We start from the raw sequence: 21,286 nt of genomic DNA, 5'->3' as shown, positions 1-21,286 counted from the left end.
CTATCACCTGGATGCATGTGAAATGCCCCTACTCTGGGACACGAGCAGGGACTGAACCAGACTCTTTACCCAGACAGCATGGACTTCTACCCCTTGAACTGAAGGAGTAACTCTATGAACTGCTAGCAGTAGCAAGTACTTATCCCCTAGGTGAGTGAGCTGCTGGAGGGAGAACACAACATATTTGGCCAGCCTGTTATATTTGAAACTGAAGTCTGTTTTCTTACTGCTTTCCTCACTGTTCCACTCAGACTCGGGTTTGTGATGTTAGCCTTTTTTTCCGCAGTTTTCTGCTGCTCACAAAAGTTTCTCCCCTCAACCAGTCAAGCATTGTAGCGCAGGGTCAGCAACCTTTCAGAAGTGCTGTGCCGAGTCTTCATTTATTCACTCTAATTTAAGGTTTCGCGTGCCAGTAATACATTTTAACATTTTTAGAAGGTGTCTTTTTATAAGTCTATAATATATAACTAAACTATTGTTGTATGTAAAGTAAATAAGGTTTTTAAAATGTTTAAGAAGCTTCTTTTAAAATTAAATTAAAATGCAGACCCCCAGTGGCCAGAACCCGGGCAGTGTGAGTGCCACTGAAAATCAGCTCATGTGCCGCCTTTGGCACATGTGCCACAGGTTGCCTACCCCTGTTGTAGCGCATCTGTAAACACTGCCTTGTGGCTGGTAACTCTCATGCCGTGGGACGGGTAGCTCACGTATCACGGAACTCTTACACGCTCTTTCGAGTGCACTTACTGTTTCAGCTGCACAGGCAACACAAACAACCCACCCGGAAAAACGATTGAAGAGTGGGGAGAATGAGACCCGAGCACAAAGACTATAAAAGAGACATCCCCTGACTCTACCAAAGAGACACGCTGCGCATTTAGAACAGTACATTTTGTCAACGCTATTTGTAGACCAGGGGTGGGCAAACTACGGCCTGTGGGCCAGGTCCGGCCCCTCAGAGCTTTGGATCTGGCCCGTGGAATTGCCCCCCGTGGCACTTGGTGCCACTCTCAGAAGCAGCCCTTGGGTGGGGGGACCAGAGGGCTCCGTATGTTGCCCTTACCTCCAGGCACTGCCCCCCGCAGCTCCCATTGCCTAGGAATGGGGAACCGCAACCAATGGGAGCTTTGGGGGAGGTACCTGGAGGTGCGGTAAGGGCAGTGCACACAGAGCCATCCGCCCCGCCTCCCCCAGGGGCCACAGCGCTTCCTGGAGCGGTGCGGGATTGGGGACAGGGCAGGCATGCAGAGAGCCTGCCCTGATCCTGGGGCGCACTGCTGCCACCCCGGAGCCGCTTGAGGTAAGCGAGGCTGGAGCCCAACCACTTCCTGTACCCCACCCCCGCAACTCCCTGCCCTAAGCCCCCTGCCTGCACCCTGCACCCCAATTCTCTGCCTTGAGCCCCCTCATACACCCCACACCCCTCCTGCACCCCAACTCCCTGCCCTGAGCCTCCTCATACACCCCGCACCCCTCCTCTGCCCCAATTCCTTGCCCTGAGTCCCGACCTGCATACCACACCCCGCACTCCTTCCCGCATCCCAACCCCCTGCCCTCAAACAAACAATTTCCCCACCAAGATGAGGCCCTCAGTCCAAAAGGTTTGCTCACCCCTGTTGTAGACTGTTTGTGCAGAGCAGTAATACTCAAGACATCAGTGGTTCAGGAGCCAAATTAGCAATCTGTATTACCCAAAAGAGCCACAGTCGTGTGAATTCATTGTTTCCTTTACTACAGAACTATCTAGACATATTTAAACAGTACGACAGGGAAATATTTAGATTACATATATCCCCACATATATTATTCTCACGCAAAATGACGGACCCAGTATTATTATTTTATCAACTACAATTGGTTAATAATATAGTAAAAGCATCCTCACTGGTTAATAATTAAGTCATACTGTGTTTTAATATCATGCGCTGCAAAGAGGCTTCAGCGACCCATTATAGACCCACTTGTGGCTCCCAAGCCTCAGTCAGAGTATCACTGGCACAGAGGAATTGCTTGTACAGCAACATGACCACCTCTCACATTTGTGCTGTAGTAGCACCTACAGGCTTCTGAGGTTAAGACCCAATTATACTAGTTTCTATAAATGGAGATAGGAAGATACAGTCCCTGTCCTGAAGAGCTTATTGCCCAAAACGACTACAGGTTAGCAGCAGGAAGGATTCTTATCCCCAGCTGCTGGTGAGCAACATAGAGATTAAGTGACTTGCCCAAGGTTACACATGACATCTGTAGCAGATCCAGGAATTGAACCCAGGACTCCTGCACCCGACCATCCTGCCTCTCTCTCAAAACGTTGAAACTAGGAATAATTCTGGGCAAACCCCCATGTTCTTACGAGAGGCATCACAGATTTTCAATAAGCACAAGGGGACACGTTGTCAGTGTTGCATCTCCTCCAAAATACTGGACCTGATTCTCCCCTGCCTTGCACAACCACTTACATGTGTGGGTGTAAAACTAGACCAGATCCAAATTCTCCATGCACACCAATGGCAGTGTTTTATATCCCCTTGGTACAAGGCAGTGGAGAATCAGGCCCAGCAGCAGCCCAGGGGGCCACAAATTCTGTGGGGCATTGGCTCAGGACCAGCTCCCAGAAGATACTCCGTGGGATCTATAGTAATGAATCACCAATGCCACTAGCACTTTCCACAGGAGCCCAGGTTTTCCTTGAGGCAATCCCATCCAAAGGCTGTACCAGGGTCCACTGCTGCTTACAGTGGAACGAGTGGCCATATGGCCACTAGACAGGCACCAGGCTAGGAGACAGGACTGCTGAGTTCTAGTTTTTACTCTGCAATTGATACACTATTTTGAACACAGTAGAGAGTGGAAGGTGCAGGCAGCCAGACATTCTGCCTTCTGGCTCTTAACAACAGAGCTCTGAAGAGTGGTTTCCAATCCGTATAGGTGCACATCACATTGATCCGCACAGCAACAGGGCTCAGACACCAAACTGTATTTTATTTCTGGTAAACAAAATGGACCAATTTGCAGAGGTGTCAATCACCCATAACTCCTATGGTGCTGCAGGTGTTCTGCACCTTGCAAACTCCAGCCATTTGTACTGCTGTTCTCAGATCAGGAGCAGAAAATGGAGCAAATTCAGACCATAGTGAAGCTCCATTAAAGTCAATTGCAGGCAGTGTGAACCACTGAACAGGGAAGGACCCCGGTCTGCAAATCAGATTCCATTCAGTGCAATTTAAATTTGTAACGGTGAGGGTAATTAGCCATTGGAAACATTCAAGGGTGATGGGTGGGAGGGGCCCGAAGGGTCACATGTCCCTCCCCAAATGCTAGGGTGGGGCAAGGGGCCACCAACTGGCAGGGCCAGAGCCTCTCCTCTTCCAGCCATGCTGCCTGGCTGCTGCACTCTCCCAGGCAGCGTGGGAGTGGACACTGCCCGGCGTGGTGCACCAGCTCAGAGCAGCAGGACAGAGTCCTCCCCCACTCCCTGTGCCAGATAATATGCTGGGATGGGGTGACAGCACTCTTGAGTCCCAGGCAACCTTTGGCCATGCTGCCTGGCATGGTGCACCAGGACAGAGTCCCCCCTCCCCCATCAGGTAACATGGGATAGGGAAGAGACAGGATGGGGAGAGCGTGGGGGCCCTGGGCTGGGAGGAGTCATGTATGGGTGTCACATGGTGAGGCCACATGCCCCCCTTGGGCTGGTGCCCCCTTTGTGACCCTCCCCACTAGCTGCCACCAAGGGTTGTTTGTAGTGGATTCTCCACCACTGGTAATCTTTACATCAAGAGTAAAGATCTGATCTAGTTCAAACAGGAATTAATTCCAGGACCTTAGGATATGCAGGAGGTCAGTCTAAATGATCACAATGGTTCCTTTTGGTCTTGTAATCTATGAATCAGCTGCCACTCGCCTGCACTAAAACCTTGGATAATAAGACACTTCACCTCTCTATCCCTTAGTTAGCCTCAAAATGGAAGGACAAAAGCGCTTAGACATCTATGGGTTAAGCACTTAGACATCTATGGGTTAAGAGAACTATATAAGAGTTAGGTATAATCATTATACCAGAATTCAATATTATTAATAATTTGTTATATTCAATTGTGGCAGAGCCCTGAGTCCCTCCTCCTACATAAAATGCAATTTTCTTCAAGTTGTTCGTTTTTGGCAGTGGTTGAACTCCCTATTTAAAAGCATAATCCTTGCTTAGCATATGCCTGGGCCTGTGCAAAGACCCCATTCATTTCCAAACAGCGCTGCAAGCAGAAATTTACTCAGCGGCTTAATCTCACAAAAGGGAGACCTTACGCTTTCCTGGGGTGAATGGACCCAGTCCAAACTTCCAAGGATTCAGAGCAAACAAGACCTGTCCTGCCACTGCGGGGCAGCCCCAGGAGCAGGCAGAGAGCAGAGACTTATGCTAATGAGCTTGCTGCTCCTGTCTGAGACCAGATTGGAAACGAAAAACGGTGACATTTCATTCTGGACCACATGAAAAAAACTCCCCAGACATTTGCAGTTGCTGGTTATCCACCAGTCATCTTTCTGGCCAGAATTTTGGCCGTACATCCCTCCCCGCTCCGATGCTGTGGTAAAGAGACTTCATTATCAATGGTTCTAAGAGTCAGGAGAACACAGTGTTGGACGGGAGCATCGAGTGGGGGGAAACTGAAGAGTGAGAGGAAGATGATCCAGTGATTAGGGCCCTGGCCTCAGACTTGGAAGACCAGGGTTCAAGTTCTTGCTCCATCACAGAATTCCTGTGTGAATATGGGCAAGTCACTTAGAGTCTCTGAGCCTCAGTTCCCCCATCTGTAAAGTGGGGATGATAGCACTGCTCTGCCTCACAGGGGTGTTGGGAAAGTAAATACACTGAAGACTGTGAGGGATATATCAGTACTTCAGACAGCGAGGGGAACTTTTGGAAACAAGTACTTCTGCAGTTGTGAATTTGTTCTGATTGGCAAGAAACAGGGAGCAATTTTGATTTGTTTCTCTTCATTCAATAAGCTGCATCATGCGTATCTTCTGGAGAAGCATCAGTTTTCCATTTGCCACCTCTGATCTCTCCCTCCTGCTGCAGCGCAGGGAGCATCTGTGTGGGAAATGCATCTGCTCTGACAGCTTGTTCCCACAGCCTGCTCTGTAAACTTCAATCCTGGGCTTAAAACAGAAGCAGGGCAAGCAGCGTACTGGGGCACTTCAGACTCTGCAAGTCCTGGGCCAGTCTAACCTTCGCTCTCTCACAGACACCCCCCCCGCCCCCGCCACATTAAAGTACCTGAAGGAGATTCAATTTACAGCCTGATTCCCTCCCATGACTAAGAGTCCAACAAATCACATGGGCTGCTCTGGACATACTCTCTGCATTGCTCAACCCTTTCAGGTGAAACTACAAGAGTTTGGGAAAAGGAGCTGGGGTTGGGTTCAGCTCTGTCTCTCAAGAAAAATAACACATTCCTATGCAGTGAGCTAGGCCTGGCTGCCTGACCCCTGGCTAAGAAGGGGAAAGAACAGACTGACACCTCCAGCCTGGCTCACGTCCACAAGCAGGCACAGGACGGAAGGAAGGAAGGAAGGAATCATTCTGGATGTTGCCATCAGTCAATATGCAAAGCCGGCTCTGCATCCCTGAGATGTGTCAGCTGTTCTGCCAAGAGGGTGTGACTCACTTCCCTTCACCCAGCACTGCCACTGCAGCAGCACCCTTCCTTCCAGCGCGGCCCATTAGCAGCAGGGAGACCCGCAGCACCACTAGGCCAGCGACCTCTAACTGTGCTCCATCAGTCACTGCTGAGAGGCAGGCCCAGGGCCAGACACACACTCAGGGAGCAGAGGAGAAAGGTTCTCCCATCATCCTCTGCTCACGGAGGACACAAGCTCCGTAGTGTGACGTGCTGACATCATCAGGAGTTGAGAGCACTCAGGAGACACCTAGAATAAGGCAGGATCAGGGCAACAGCTACTGATTTGCCTTTACACATAGACATCGTTAGACAAACACCAGTGTCACAGCTACAAAGGTCACCTTGGAGAGAGTGATGCTCAGACCTACAGAAGGTGGGGAGCCCTGCTCTTTGGGCCACAGCTGGAGATCAGCGGCCATTGCTGAAGAAGAGAGCAGACAGTCTCATGCCATGTTCCCTCTGAGCTGCCTCTGTCTTCCAGTGTTTTTTTGGTTGATGGGCAGCTAACAGCTCCCTTCCTGCAGTGAAGACTTGAGTGTTGTCCCACTACTCATGCAAGGGAGGTCCTGAACCTAGAGAGGAGACCATCAATAGCTAACTCCTCACCCTACATTAGAAATTCATCTGTCCCAATGGGCCATTACACAAAGTAAAACTATCTCCCCCCACCTTCCTTATATCTCCTTGTCAAGTGCTGGAAATGGGCCATTTTCATTACCACTACAAACAGTTATTTTTCTCTCCTGTTGACAACAGCTCACCTTAACTGATCACTCTCCTTCTAACGTGTAACACCCATTGTTTCATGTTGTGTGTGTGTCTTCCTTCTGTATTTTCCACACCCAGTGTTTCATGGTGTGTGTGTGTGTGTGGTCTTCCTTCTGTATTTTCCACTATATGCATCTGATGAAGTGAGCTGTAGCCCACGAAAGCTTATGCTACAATAAATTTGTTAGTCTCTAAGGTGCCACAAGTACTCCTATTCTTTCATCTGCCACCGTCATCCAAATGCTAATTGCAGCCAGCAGCTGATTAACCAGAGATTGAATGCATCATCTGGTCTGAAGGGGCTCTTGCACCCCAAGATTAGGTTCCCTCTCCCTGGGCTCTAAGGTTTGACACCTCTCTCCCACATAGCCTCCTGCCCCATTAAAACGTATGCGCCAAGCTCCCAATTCACTGTTCCACGAGGCCCACTTTAAGCCATTCCAGCAGCATAAAGGAGCTGTTCGGTAACAGAACAGACTGCTTGGCTAATAACCCCAGCATAACTGCTTTATGCCACTCCCTCTTGCAGCTCCCTCAGACTGCTCTCGCTTACACCCGGCTGAGCACACAGGGAAGGGGGCGGCAGTGGCTTAGGGTACAATTACAATGCAATAAAAGAGCCATGGCATGGCCACAGGTCAGCTGACTCAGGCTCTCGGAGCATGGGCTCAACGGGCTAAAATTTGCAGTGCAGACACTGGGGCTTGAGTTGGAGCCTGGGCTCTGAGACCCTGTAATGGGGATGCGTTTCAGAGCCCTGGCTCCAGCTCAAACCTGAACGCCTACACTGCTATTTTTAGCCCCACAGACCAAGCCAGCTGACCCGGGCTCTGAGACTCGGTGCCACGGGGTTTTTATTGCAGCGTAGGCATACCCATAAAATCTTCTATCCATGGATGGAGCAGAGATCAGAAGGAATGGAGGATCAGGCACCACATCTCCCACTGCCCAGCACAACTGTTGCAAAGCTGCTGGAAGCTAGTCTTCCCCCACAAACTCAGGACAATTTTGGAGTGGCTTGGCACTACTTCACCACAACCTGCTTTTCTGTAACCACTAGCAGCCTCATTTATGGACAACTAAAAACAGCAACCGGCGATTTGCATAAAGACACACAGGAAATGCCCTCAGCAAGTAACAATCAGTTCTCATCCAACAGGCACTAAATGAGCGAGGGGAAAAATGCACATTTTAAGAAAATCTTGTAATATACTTTTTGGTGAACAAATAAATGCAGTGAGGTGCGGGAAGTCACCCGAGAGCTCAAAATGGGCTTGCTGGACACTTTCAATGACTGGCTCTACAGTAAGATTCTTCAGTGCTCTGCCCCATCAGAGTTTGAATGACATCAGCACTGTGGCTTGCCCCAATTCCCCCGGGGAATTATAAACTTTATAAATTCAATTATAAAGTCAAATAGACCTCCCCGTTAGGCGCGTGTCTCTGAGAGCCAGCCTGGACTTTCCCACGCTAACTGTCACCCCATGATTCCTAGGTAGGCCTTTCTGTACCAACAGAAATTCTACTGTCCGCAAGGCACCTCTCACACACTTCTGAAATGGCTTAACCACAGTTTTCTTCAACCTTGTCTACACACAGGCCTGGCAATGGTTTCACTATATTGCTTAAAGCAGTCCAACCCTTTGTATACCAGTAAGCAATACAAACTCTGCGTGTGTAAGCACCTTTATCCCAGGATCAGTGTGTCCATCTGGAGGCTTTAATTGAATTGGTTTTTCTATCCATGTACTTAGACTGGTGTGAAAACCCCTATCTGCTATCTGACTGAGCAGCACATATTTAGGATCCATTCTTGTCCCTATTGATGTCAACATGAAAAACTTCAACTTGCTTTTAGTGAATGCAGTACAAGGCCTTTCATTTTCTCAACAGCTCCTCATCAGTCACCTTAATTATTATTGTCATTCTATTCCGAATTCCCTTCGCTCTGTCTCGAGGAGAATCAGCAGTCATGGAGAACAGTGAAGGGAATCATGGAAGCAAATTAGTTACAAAGAGGATGCATGGCACTAGAATAGGAATCAGCTGACCTGGGCTCTCTGCCACTGACCTGCTGGGTGACCTTGGGTTAGTCATTTGAGCTCCCACCCTTCGTCTGCCTTCTGTTTAGGATGTCAGACTGTCTTGTGTGTTTGTACTGCGCCTAGCACACCAGAGCCCTGTTCTCGGCCGAGGCCTCCAGACACTACTGTAACACAAAGCATGAGTAATAAGAGAACTTCCCCATAGTTCTTCAGCCTTTCATTACTTTTAACCACAAGTTGTAGCAGGTCCAGCTAATGCTACAGCATCAGAAAACAAAGGAATGCCTCCTCAAAGCGGTGTGTTACCATAACGGGCCAGACAAAGGTGGTCAGTTACATATCAGTACAAATACTCCCAGCTGAGGTATTACTGTACACGCAGAACAGGCAATTTCTGGACTATTGTGGTCCATGCTGAGCAAGCCAGCACTTCTCCAGTCTCAGAACAGAGTTGGCGACAGCGTACAGCAGGGGTCAGCAACCTTATAGAAGTGGTGTGCAGAGTTTTCATTTATTCACTCTAATTTAAGGTAATTAGGGTGCCAGTAATACATTTTAACATTTTTAGAAGGTCTCTCTCTCTAAGTCTATAATATATAACTAAACTATTGTTGCATGTAAAGTAAATAAGGTTTTTTAAAATGTTTAAGAAGCTTCATTTAAAATTAAATTAAAATGCAGAGCCCCCTGGACCGGTGGCCAGGACCCGGGCAGTGTGAGTGCCACTGAAAATCAGCTCGCATGCCGCCTTTGGCACCCGTGCCATAGGTTGCCTACCCCTGGCATACAGCATGGCTGGTCTTTGTGAGGACATCTCTCTGCATAAGAGAACTTGGGTTTGTTACTGGGTGCTCCACGAGGCATGTATATGGCTAAAATGCTCCCGAGTGCTGAATCTTTTAATGCCTTTTGTGTGTCCTGATAGAGACATCCACATTTGACAGCTGACCCCAATCTTGCCCTTACTCACATAAGCAAATCCCACCAATGCAGGGCTCTGACTCACCTGAGTAAGGGCTATATAGGACAGGCTTATTGTGCCTATATATTCATGACTGCCAACATTCTACGCACGCACAGGTACAAACCAGGTGGAAGGGGCATTTCTTTGTGTCCCTAGAGATTCCCATGGTGGAGAGATTTTCTTGCTTTTGGTGCTGTGAAGCCCAGAAGAAAGGAGGAAAACCCAGCACTAAAGAGAGGGGAAAACTCTTAGCTACAACCCTATTAAAGCTGCCACGGTGCTGCTCTTTCTTCTAGAGCTTAATTAACAGCGCCTTCTCATCCCAGGTTGTTTACAGAACCAGGCCTGTCATTTGACGCAGGTGCTGTTCTGCTAAGAATAATGCTTTGTACTTGTAGATCTAAGACAACCACGAGTAAGGGTGGAAGTAGATGGGAGGGAAGGGCCCAAGCATGTAAGTGCAGCGTTATCTAGCTACATTCTTATAGTCATGCCCATCACCATTGTTTTTGATACCCCTATAATATCTCCCCCTCAGCCCACACCCCAGGGGGAACAATGGATCATCTTCTTTCCTCAGGCTCAGCACTGTCTTACCCAACCCAGGTGGGAACCCTGGGCTGGTCCCAAGCCCTTGTGTCAGCCCTGCTCACCCTGATGATAAATGAGTTGTTACAAGTTTCCTGTTTATCTCTGTGCTGCAGCACCAGCAGGGAGTGAGTGCTCAATGGAGGACATCCCTCACCCCTGCCAGTCTCACCCGCTTCCTCCTTGAGGAAGCACTTCCCTGGGAACTCAGTGCACCAGCCTTACACAGGGTGGGTGCAGCGGCACATCCCATGCTGCTGCAGGGCAACAGGACTGGGGCTCAAAGATGCAGGTTTTGAAACTGCAAGGTGCTGCACCCCCTCAACCATCCTGGGCTTCGATGGGAATGGAGGATGCTCAGTACCTCACAGGATCAGATCCCTAAGTGCTCAAATCAGTGTCAGTTCACTAAGGCTTAATGGTAGCACCTTATGGAGGAGGTAAAGCTGGTGTCTACCTTGCCCCTATGCCTGGGAGGTGGCTTTCACTGAAACCCCTGGGGCACTCACTCATCCACTCAAGACAAAGCACATCTCCAGTGCCTCCCTGTGTCCTAGGTTTCACCACTGAAGTGGCACTACTTCATTTTTCACTCTAGCACAGAGACAGCTCTGGAGGCCAGCAGCTAAAAAAAGGGTCAACTCATTAATTCCACCTAAGCCTCTCTCTTGGGAGGGGAAGTGCTTCACTGGTCCCCAGCTACAAATGCTCATATAGACGTGGCCTGACAGAGCAAATTCATTGGTTCTGGAGTATCCAAAGCTGCCTAGTTAGAGCACAGGCCATGGCAGGAGCACACAGCATGGCTCAGAGCTACTTGTGAGTGTCAGTTGCTTGCTGTGTGCATATGACACCAGCACATGCCCTGCTGTGCTTCATGGCTTACGCTCATGTCACCAAATGGCACATGAGGCACTGATTCCCTAGAAACAGACTGGGAGCTGGACCTTCTGGACTTGCCATTTAGAGCTCTGTCCCCTGGAAAGCAGGGGAGGTTCCAGCGATCACATGCAGCATGGCTCTGAGCTTAATTAGGGTAGAAGGCTCCAGTTTAGCATCCTCAGAGCCCTCCAGCGCATGAAGCAGAGAAGGCTGGATGGTAGCAGCCCCCCGAGGCAGGACTAGAGGAAAGAGAAAATCGTAACACATTCAGCTGCCCCAGCAGAGGCGTGCTGCATGGCCACGTGCAACAGCCCTGGCTGGCATCTCCCCAGTCCTGAGAAGGCAACGCAATGAACCTCTGAAGAAGGGGTGGCCCACGCTGCATGAGAGTGGCCCCTCCAGCTGATTAATAAGTGACACTGATGGGCCTCAAACCTTCAATTGACTCTTGGGCAGAAGACAGGGGTCTAAACGGGGGATAACTGGGTGCAACTGTTAGGATTCCAGCAACAATGCAAAAGGTCTCACCTTCCCTCTTTGGTCTCAAAAGAGACTAGAAAATACGTTACTAGACATTTGCAGCTCTGTTTTAGGGTCACCGTATCTTAACATTCAACTTAGCAGAGAGGCACTCCTGGGAGTGTCTCATTAATTCCCCTCATGCCAGTTTGACTCAGACCCAAAACGGAAATCCCCTCTCTCCTCTTAGCTGCAACTCACCAAGAGAAAGCACCTTATGATTCTCCTCCCAGATGGGCAGAGCTCAGCACTCCTTCTCCAACATGTCCTTGGCTCCTGGCTAGTGCAGGCCGATGTAGATCCCAACTTCCAGTGGATACCCAGCATTTTAGTTATTATTATCGGAATTAAAACAGCACCTAGATTCCCTGGCTGTGATCAGGCCTCAGAGCAGCAGGCTCTGTATGGACAGTCCCTGCCTGAGAGCTTCCAGTCTGAATAGACAAGACAGGCAGAGTGACAGGAAAAACCAAGCTGATGTGACTTGCCCCAGGTCACGCAGCAGGACAATGGCAGCGCTTAGATTAGTACCCAGGACTTCAGACTCCAAGGGCAGTGCCCAAGCCACAGGACTACGCTGGCTTCAGTCTGGCCATTCCAGAGTGGAGCAGGTGACAAAATTCTGATTTGGATCAGAGCCTTCCCAAAACTGGATCTGGAATTTACTGCAGTGCCATTTCTATTGGGATTCTTTTGCTTTGGGATTACCCTGCTGCCTGTGGCTAACTGACTGATCTAGTCCTCCTGGCAAGAGAACATGCCCTGCAAACCAGCTCTCTGCAGAGAGCACAAGTCGCAAATCCACATTCCCATGGAACTGCTGGGAGGAAGGACTCCTGTTCCCTGCCAAGCAGCAGCGCCTTGTTGTGCAGATGCAGTTGCAGAAGTGCCTAAAGCCGGGCCTCACCCTTGCTATCTGCATTTCCTTGGGCGCCAGAGGAGCCAGCCTCATTGGGATTGGGAAAGAGCAGTATTCATATGGTAATTCCTCTGCAAAGAGAGAACAAGGAGAAGCCTCTTCTGTTCAGCAGCTGGGGCCAGGCTCCCACTAAGGAGAAGCCAGCTGGCTGCCCCAACTGTCAGGGACAAAAATACAGGCCTTGCCTTTTGTTCTACTTTTCCCGCCAGCAAGCTGGCATTGTCCCTGCCTGCCCCACCCTCCCACGGCCCCTGCTGGCCTGATTCAGAACCTGCCCAGCCCAGCATGGGCCCAAGGGTCAAAGGGAAGCAGCCCAGAGCAGGAAACAGCTTGGCCCATTGGCAGGTCGGGGGAAGGGGGGGGGGAGGAGGAAGCATTTGAATGGGGTCCCATTGCCCAAGGTAGAGCGGGAGCAACTCTCTTGTTTAAGGAGTCCAACACAGCACCAGTTAGTGGCTGCCCTCAGTCCTGAAGGGGCATCAAAGGCCACTGTAAGGTTGGCTGGCCACTGCCTACAGTTTGTGATGGGAAAGCAAAGTCTCACACTGCACTAAGAAAACAGGGTCACAATACAGTTCTGAGCCCTAGTGGTTAGGACAAGAGCCACCCTGAGATGCGGGCCTCCAGGCTCAGACAAGGCTGGCAGAAAACAGAGGATCGTGACATCATCTGAAGATGCTCCAGGGTCATTGGCTAACAATGGGAAGGCTCCAGGAGAGGAAACCTACAGTGAGTGTAGCTGACCAGTGGGGAGACATGGAGAGGATAAACAAAGGGGGAAATGATGCCAAAGAAACCCAGCAGAAACCCACATTAGGGGGCATAAAACTTGAGCTGTCAGTGCCCCCGTCTCACACACATTGTGGGCAAGTCTGTTGTCCAGTTGGGTTTCAAATATTCATACTTTCCACCTCCTGTGCATTGTCCAAGCAGGGGCTGCCTCTTACTATTTTTAAATCTATGAATCTGGAGAATCAGGTACAGACATTCCCTGTGGCCCAGCCATCCCTGAGAAAGTGACAGAGGCAATTGCTCTGCTCCTCACAACCATCCTGGGAAAAGAGCGTTACTGGGGGAATGGAAAAAATTAACCTCCTTCAGCTGAGCCAGGAGAAAGCCCACAGCAAATGGTGCCTCCATCTAACTCACAGTCCTCCCCAAACACTGAAGAACATGTTTTTTTTTTGTCTTCCATTCAGTGTCTCCTCTTGTTAGAAAAACAAACAAAAAACCACCATGGAAGTGAAGATACAGAGAAGCCACCACTAAAGAAGCAGCTCAAGAAGACTTTATTCTTCCTTCTCTCTGCTCCAAATGCCCCTTCAACCTGCAGGCATGTAAATCTGTGCTTCAGGGGTTTAGCAACTGATGTGGAACAATCCTGCAGTGCTCTCTGGACCCTCGTGAAAGCCAAGAGACTGTCAATAAGCAACATCTGCACCAAAGGTCCTGGCTGGGACCTTAGCTCCTGTTCCTAAGATCTGAGTACCTGGCCCTTGAAAGGACAAACACACCTGGGGGCAACACAGATGAGGATGGAGATTTCGACATCATTTATTATCTTAACAGAGTATAAAAATTCAGAGCAGGAGAAAGGAGTGAGCCCCAAGGAGGAGTTCCCAGAATGCAACAGTTTAACCACATCACAAGAAATCCTCTGGCCACCTCCCTTCCTGCTGTCAATCAAACAACAGCCCCACGGCAATGACAGCAATTGCTTATTACGTGAAAAATGTGTATTAGGAAAGGAGTGAATATATTTTTAGCAAGAGGAGCCAGGGCCATGACAGCCAGCTCTGCACTGACCATAATTTGGACATCACTGTTCCAAGGCAACAGAAGCCACGGAATTCAATGACCCAGCAAGAACTAGCAAGCAGGCTGTCTGCCTAGTTCTAGTGTGAACAATGAGGCTGCATCTCTTTCTATAAACAGGATGGGGATTACAGGTAGTTATTTCAGTGAGAGATCTATTATTGCTCTGTAGGATCTTGAAGTCTCCTCACAATAGCAAACCGCTGGGAAAGCAAATTCCTATGCTGCAGTTCCACAGTGCCCTGGAATTCTGAGAAAGAAAGGAGGACCCTGCACAGGAGATCTCACAGTTTTCAGGGCACATGGAAGACCATTTCAAGGGCATGGTGAGGATGGACTTCCATTTCCCTCTCTTGAGGGCAACTGAGACTTTCCAGTAGAAGCCAGGGCACGTGCTGCTGAGAGCAATAGCTATGGCCCAATTATAGCTGACTGCAAGTCAGAAGACCATACCCACATGCATTGAGCAGGGGATGTGTGACAATGATTCTTTGAGATGCTCAGGTGACAGTTGTTCGAGAAATACAAAGTGTTTTATATGCGTCATGGAGCAGCGATAACTGTAATTAAGGCTGAAACCAACTTCCTGGTACAAACCTGATTTTCAAGACCTCCCAGCAATTACTCAACTTCCCTAAAAGAATCCAATTCCCTTGAAATTTCACATGCCACATTTCAACCCAGGGTAGAATTTTTGGAGGGACTGTTATCTGAGCTCCACTGAAATGCCCTGGCAACATTAACTCAGCAGGATTTTCTCTTGTGCAGTAATTAAGCCTCTCTATACTCCTGATAGGAAAGCATTAACCCTCTTTTAGAGATCAATAAACTGAAGTGCAGAGCAGTTAAGTGACTTGACTGAGGCCACTGAACAGCACTGGCAGAGTCAGGAATAAGAGCCAGCTTCGCTCAAACTACTCAACAAGACAGCACTGTAGTCTTGGAGAGTGTGGTAACCAGAATAAGGCTTGGATGGATTGTATGGGGATTGGAACCTGGGATGCACGCCTAACCCCTGACCCCCCCATCACAGATGGGGTACCTGTGTTAGGTATTGCATATAGGGCACCACATTATGTTAACAAGAAAACCATAGTATTTAAAATTTAAATATTTTACAATGTAAAATCTCTCTTGTGTTCTGTTCAAGGGGAGAGAACTAAACATTTAGAGTCCCTCCCTTACAAAGGAGTTCAAAAAAGTTAGGAACAACTGATTGCTGAGTGCAGGAGTGAGACATCATTGATTACTCAACCAATCACAATACAGTTAGACTTTGGTTCATTTGTATACAGCTATCCTATTGGTTAGAATACTGTCAGACTTTAAAAGTCATATTTAAATCACCATGATGTCACAGCTCTTGGATACTGCACTCTGATGTCCTCTCCAGGAGATGGACTTTATTCCACCAGCAGACACGGAGACTTTCTGCTGTATTAACATAGAGACATTCACCTTAACTAAAAAGTGTTACATGGGTTGCACTAGTTACTTTGTGATAGCATTAAGCATCATTATTACAGTGCTGTAAACATACATGGTGCATTATAAAACAGTGTCAGATGCACGCCATACCCTGAAGAGCTTACAAGCTCAGCAAGACAAGACTAGGCACAGAGCAATGGGTCAGGTAAGGGACAGTGTGGTGACAGGATCAGTGAACAAACCAGGCAGGAAGGCTTGAAGCCCTGGAGACTCAGCACAGAAGGCGGAGATCGGCAGAAGAGGGGTCAGAGGTAACGCCACCGTACCTTTGTGCGGCCCAGATTCACAGTTTGTGCGGCCTCAGGCATAAATTAGAGCAGTTTATGAGGCTGCTCTCCTCCCATGGGCTGCCTGTGGGTATGTCTGCACAGCGGCTGGTCCATGCCAGCTGACTCAGGCTTGTGGGGCTTGGACTGCGGGGCTGTTTCAATGCTGTGTAGACTTCTGGGCTCAGACTAGAGTCTGGGCTCTAGGACCCTGACAGATGGGAGGGGGATTCCAGAATCTATGCAGCAACGAAACAACCCCTGAGAGCCCAAGCCTGAGTCGGCCGGCACAGGCCAGCCGCAGGCATCCAGCTGCAGTGCAGACATAGCCTATGAGCTGTGCCCCAGCCCGGAATCTCCATAGTGCTTTTTGCTACGAATATGCCCTCTCCTGCTCCCAACAGGTCCCTGGCTGTGCCCTTGGCATGCCCCCTACACTGGGGACTGTGAGGGAAGCAGTGCGGGACCGATTACTGCCCCAATTCCAGTGGAAGCGCAGCACACTTTGGCACCGAAGGAGTGGGAGTGGGAAACTCTTCTGAGCGCAAGATGAACTCGTGATGTAATAACACTAAATGCACAGCACTTTTCGTCAGTAGATCTCAAAGCACTTTACAAAAGACACATCATCATCCTCATTTTATAGTCAAGGAAAATGAGGCACAGAGATGGGACATGACTTGCCTAAGGTCATATAGCAGGTCAGTGGCAGAGCTGGGAGCAGAACCGAGGTCCCCTGAATCCCAATCTAGTACTCTATGCACTAGGACACATTGCTCCAATAGAAGGCATGAAGCCGAGAGTGGGAAACATACACACCTCTACCCCAGTATAACACGAATTCTGACATAACACAGGAAAGTGGTGCTCGGGGGGGGGGGGGTGTGCACACTCCAGCAGATCAAAGCAAGTTCGATATAACGGGGTTTCACCTATAATGCGGTAAGATTTTTTGGCTCCTAAGGACAGCGTTATATAGGGGTAAAGGTGTATATCCACATCTCTTATCCAATGCTCTTCACAGCAGGGTCAGGGCTAAGACATAGCGGGCGCTGTGCAATTACACGCATGGATTTACACTTCAACCTCTGGGGGAGGAGGCGGGTTTAAGGAGCACAGTGCTAGATTTTGGAAGGGGTTGAACAGAAGTGCTTAAAAGAGCCAGATCTGGTCCCCTAAAAACACAAGGCCCACATGGTTGTATATCCACTAAAAGCAGCTCCTGTATGTGCTTGTACAAGCAAACTTTCCATCACAAGATCTAGGCTCATGCATCTGAGAGCAGAAACCAACCCAGAATCTAGATTTTAATATGTAAGGCTTCCTAACAGGAGAATCCAGTCCCCTGGGATAGTAGGTTACTTCATCAGCTCTGTTCTATATAACCAGTTTTAAAATGCTGGAGCAGTGGTACCCTAACCCTACCCCTACAGATGGCCTGCTTTATCTGATCCACAGGGCATCTAGGCCAGTGCAATGGTAGGGAATTTACATAAGAGTAGTCCACATTAAGCCAGTGAGTTTGAACCAGAACACACCTGGACCTGAACTCAGAAACTGGTTTCCATTCTCAGTTCTCTGCATTAATAACATAAATGAATCCTGCATACTGTGGTGATAGTCATTACAGAAAATCCTGGAAACAACCTCACTCCACCAGTAACAATGGCAGTTACATACTCAGCTGCTTGCTCAGCCCCCCAGCCATGGAAAAGAAAGCATCCTTCATAAAGGGTAAAGACTGTCTCAGCAGATGCTCATGGCACTAGATAGATCAGGCCAGATTCATCCCAGATGCTACTTTGCTGGCTGCAGTGGAGCTACCCAAGGAATGAATCTGGCGTCTTTTAAAAAGAAAGTCTAAGTTTTCCTGGAACAAAGCTGGTTTCCCAACAAGGATGCTGGCTTCACGCAGCACAGGCACACTGCAGTAGAGGGAGCAGAGCAACCCTAAGAATCTGGTGCTCAGGTTGTTTGGATTTTGAAGTGCCAGGTGACAATGAGTTGTTTGGGGACACCAGGACTGAAGAACAGAGCGTATTTCCTGTAAACAAATCCTTTCATTGTAAGGCAATGGTTCCAGGACCAGATCTGTACCTGCGGAAGGACCCCACACCCTAGCACTTGTCTGTCTGAGAAGCCCCAGGAAAAGCCCCAGGAAAAGTAGGACTACGGCTTTCCCACAGAGCCATATAAACACAGTTTCCCAATCTTCAATGATCCTGCTGCGATCCGCTGTCTCAAGTGATCATTTAAGAACCGGGAGCTCCCAGTAAATTGCGAAGAAAAGTCTTGCCCTCCCCCAACCCTCTCACTATATCTCCCTGCAGCCCTGAAAGTCTTCGTCGTTAAAAGGCTTGCAAGGGGTAACCCAGCAGCAGAAGCACTGACTGAACGCGACACTTGAGAACACGGGGTAAAGAAAAACAGTCATTTGAGTTTCAGGGAACACAACCTGACCTGGGACTCCCACCCCCCTACCTCCAGGGCTTACAGGAACACCCAGCCACTCGCTCTGCACTCTTTCAAACGAGATTGTTAGATAAACGCAAGAGGAAAGTTACAGTTAAGTCTCTGTCTCAAGGAGAGCAAAACAGGCTCCTTCCAAAGCAAGGGCAAGAAACCACCAGAGAGAAAGAAACTAAAGCACTTGGCTCAGTTGGCCAAATATTTACAAAGAGAGAGAGCTGGGAAACACAAAGCTCTTTTCTTCTTTCTCGGGCGGGATCTGGTCGGAGCATGGAAACAAAATTCCCCCATCCCTGTCTCTCTCTCTGGTTACAATGACTCAGCCTGAAGGCTGAAAGCTTTTAGTATGGCTAGAGCTGCTGAAACCTGCCCATCTCCAGAAGGGGGACAGGAGCCTGAAGGCTGCCCGCTCTGCTGAGCCTCGCACGTTACCACTGAAAGCAGCCCACGATCACAGTTTAGGGTTGCTGCCTTCCCCCATCCCTACCCGGGCATGCAGGTCCCCAGCCCTGCGTGGGAAGCTGCGGCCGGAGAGAAGGCGAGACACGCGGAAGAGGAGGATTATTGGAAAGAACAAAGGGAGAATGAGCAGACTCACCCAAGCAGCTGAAGCACTCTAGGCTCCTGACTATGTTAGCAGGGAAGGCCCGCCCCCTTCGGGGTCACATGGTTCAGAGTGCTAGTCAATGATCAAAGGGGCTTTGTCACTCTGTGACTAATGAGCACCCCACGGGGCAGCAGAGCTAGGCAGTGGCGCGGGGTGGGAGTGCCGATGGGTAATTACTGCCCAGGGTGCAGAGTCCAGTGGAACCGGCTGAGAGGAAGGGGGGGGGGGCAGTTCAAAAGAGCCAATTAAAAATAAAAACGCTGATACAGTAATTCAGAGGAAAGTCTCCGCTCTAAAAAGGAGAGGAGGTGAGGCTGACTCAGCTTATGGGGATTTCGAAAACTCAGGGAGCTGTCATGCAGGGGCGATCCGGAAAACAGGGAGCATTCATCCCACAGGAGCTCAAAGCAGGCGCCCCTGTGAATGAACTGGGCTTCACAACTCCCCCGCCACTCAGCTAAGCATTATCACCCCCATTTCACTGGTGGGGGGATTAGGGTGACCAGACAGCAAGTGTGAAAAATCGGGACAGGAGGTGGGAGGTAATAGGCGCCTACATAAGAAAGACCCAAAAATCAGGACATCTGGTCACCCTGGGGGGGAATCCCAAGTCACACTGTGGTTAAGGGATTTGGCCAAGGTCATGGAGGAAATCAGTAGCAGAATGGTGGCCGGCCTCCAGCTCTCCTGATGCCAAGCCTTGTGCTTTAGCCACAGGACCATCACCTTGCTGCCAATACAGCAGGTTAGTTGGCTGCTCCTCTGCTGTAAGTGATTGTAATTGTGCTGAACTGCACTTTGCATTTGTGCATTCAGCTGGGAAATGAACAAGGTGACCTCACTGATCTTCCTCTAACCCCTGACATCTTCCTCCCAGCCCAGCCAGATCTTCCTCCTGCTGCCTGATCCGGCTGTCAGTGGTGGTGGAATATTTTTAGTAGTGGGGGTGCTGAAAGCCAGCCCCCTTGCCCCTGTCTGCACCCTCCACCCCCTTGCCCAAAGCTAAGGCTGGGAGCAGGGCTCTATCTCCAGGAGCCAGGGACCCGGACAGGCATAAGGGGGCCAAGGCAGTGGCCACAGCTGGGGGGACAGGGGGGCCGTGGGGCCAGGAACAGAGCCCCTGGCAGGGGCTGGCAGCCAGGAGCCCACATGTGAGGCCAGGAGCAGAGCTCCGGAAGTGGAGCCCTAGGAGCAGGGGACTGGCCCTGGAGCCCTGGAAGCGTGGCCCAATTGCCAGGGAGTGGGATGAAGGGCCAGGGCCCCAGGAGCAGAACCCCAGGCACAGGACCAGGGGCATAGGCCCCGAGCACAGGGCCAGCAGCCAGGGAGTGGGATTGGCAGACAGGACCCCTGCAGAGGGCCAGGGAGCAGAGTCCTGCATGGAGGCCAGGAGCAGGGCCCTGGGTGTGGAGCCAGCAGGTGGGGCATGGGGCCAACTCTCGGGGCATGAGCTGGGGAGTGGAGCCCTGGCTGCGGGGCTGGTGGCCTCACATAAAATCTGGGGCTGCAGCACCCCCCACATCCCTATTTCCCACGCCTATGCCTGCCCTCTAGTCACAGCTTGTCCTACATCCCAACCCACTGTCATGGAGGGGACTCTGATGTCTCCAGTTCAACACTGGGACTCCTCTTCCATGAACACGAGGGCCATATAGGCACAGGGCTGCTGTGGTTTTGTTGAACAGGGAGGGGGTCATTATCTGAGGAGTCCTGCACCCTCTGTGCACAGTGGAGTTCAGTCCCATAGGGGCTCCCTGCACATGTTCAGACAGCAGAGTTAGAGGGACAGTGCTGGCTCTACAGTTTTCGCTGCCCCAAGCAGCGTGCCGAATTGCCAAGTCCATGTGCCTTTAGGGCGACAGGCACGTTTCCACGGCGGCGGCAATTCGGCAGCAGCTTCTATGTTTAGCTGAAGCCGTTGCAGACAGCTAAACATAGAAGCTGCTGTAGAATTGCCGCCACCACGGAAACGCGCCTGCCGCACTAAAAGCACACGGACACCCCCGCCATCCGCGGCGGCAATTCACGCACTGCTTGGGGGCAAAAGAACAGGGACTGCCGCCCCTTGCAGATTGCCACCTCAAGCACCAGCTTGGAATGCTGGTGCCTGGAGCCAGCCCTGTAGAGGGAGCAGGGCTGCTGGGCCTGGCCCTTTGGCTAGATGAAGCCCCACCCAGATCAGCAGGTGCAGGAGCAACTGGAGCTACTGCAACTTAAGGAGTCCTTCTCCCTTGGCCTATGCGGAATCCCCTGGGCCATGTCTAGCCCTTTGTGT

General features: G+C 50.1%; 1 protein-coding gene across 4 annotated transcripts in view; it reads right to left on the bottom strand.

The window, feature by feature from the left end:
• Positions 1 to 21,286, bottom strand: part of SEPTIN9 (septin 9) — a 281,197-nt gene that overhangs the window by 54,772 nt on the left and 205,139 nt on the right. Inside the window, exon 1 of one of the 4 annotated variants that reach the window (XM_032792787.2) lies at positions 19,003 to 19,046. The exons of the other annotated variants lie outside the window; for them this stretch is intronic. The gene's annotated coding sequence lies outside the window, so the exon portion shown is untranslated. Of the gene's footprint in view, positions 1 to 19,002; positions 19,047 to 21,286 lie in introns of those variants that run through there. 4 annotated transcript variants of the gene reach the window in all.

This window comes from Chelonoidis abingdonii, chromosome 13 (genome assembly GCF_003597395.2).
Source record: "Chelonoidis abingdonii isolate Lonesome George chromosome 13, CheloAbing_2.0, whole genome shotgun sequence".
In the NCBI taxonomy this organism is placed as follows: Eukaryota; Metazoa; Chordata; order Testudines; family Testudinidae; genus Chelonoidis; species Chelonoidis abingdonii.
This window is presented reverse-complemented; position numbering and strand designations above follow the sequence as displayed.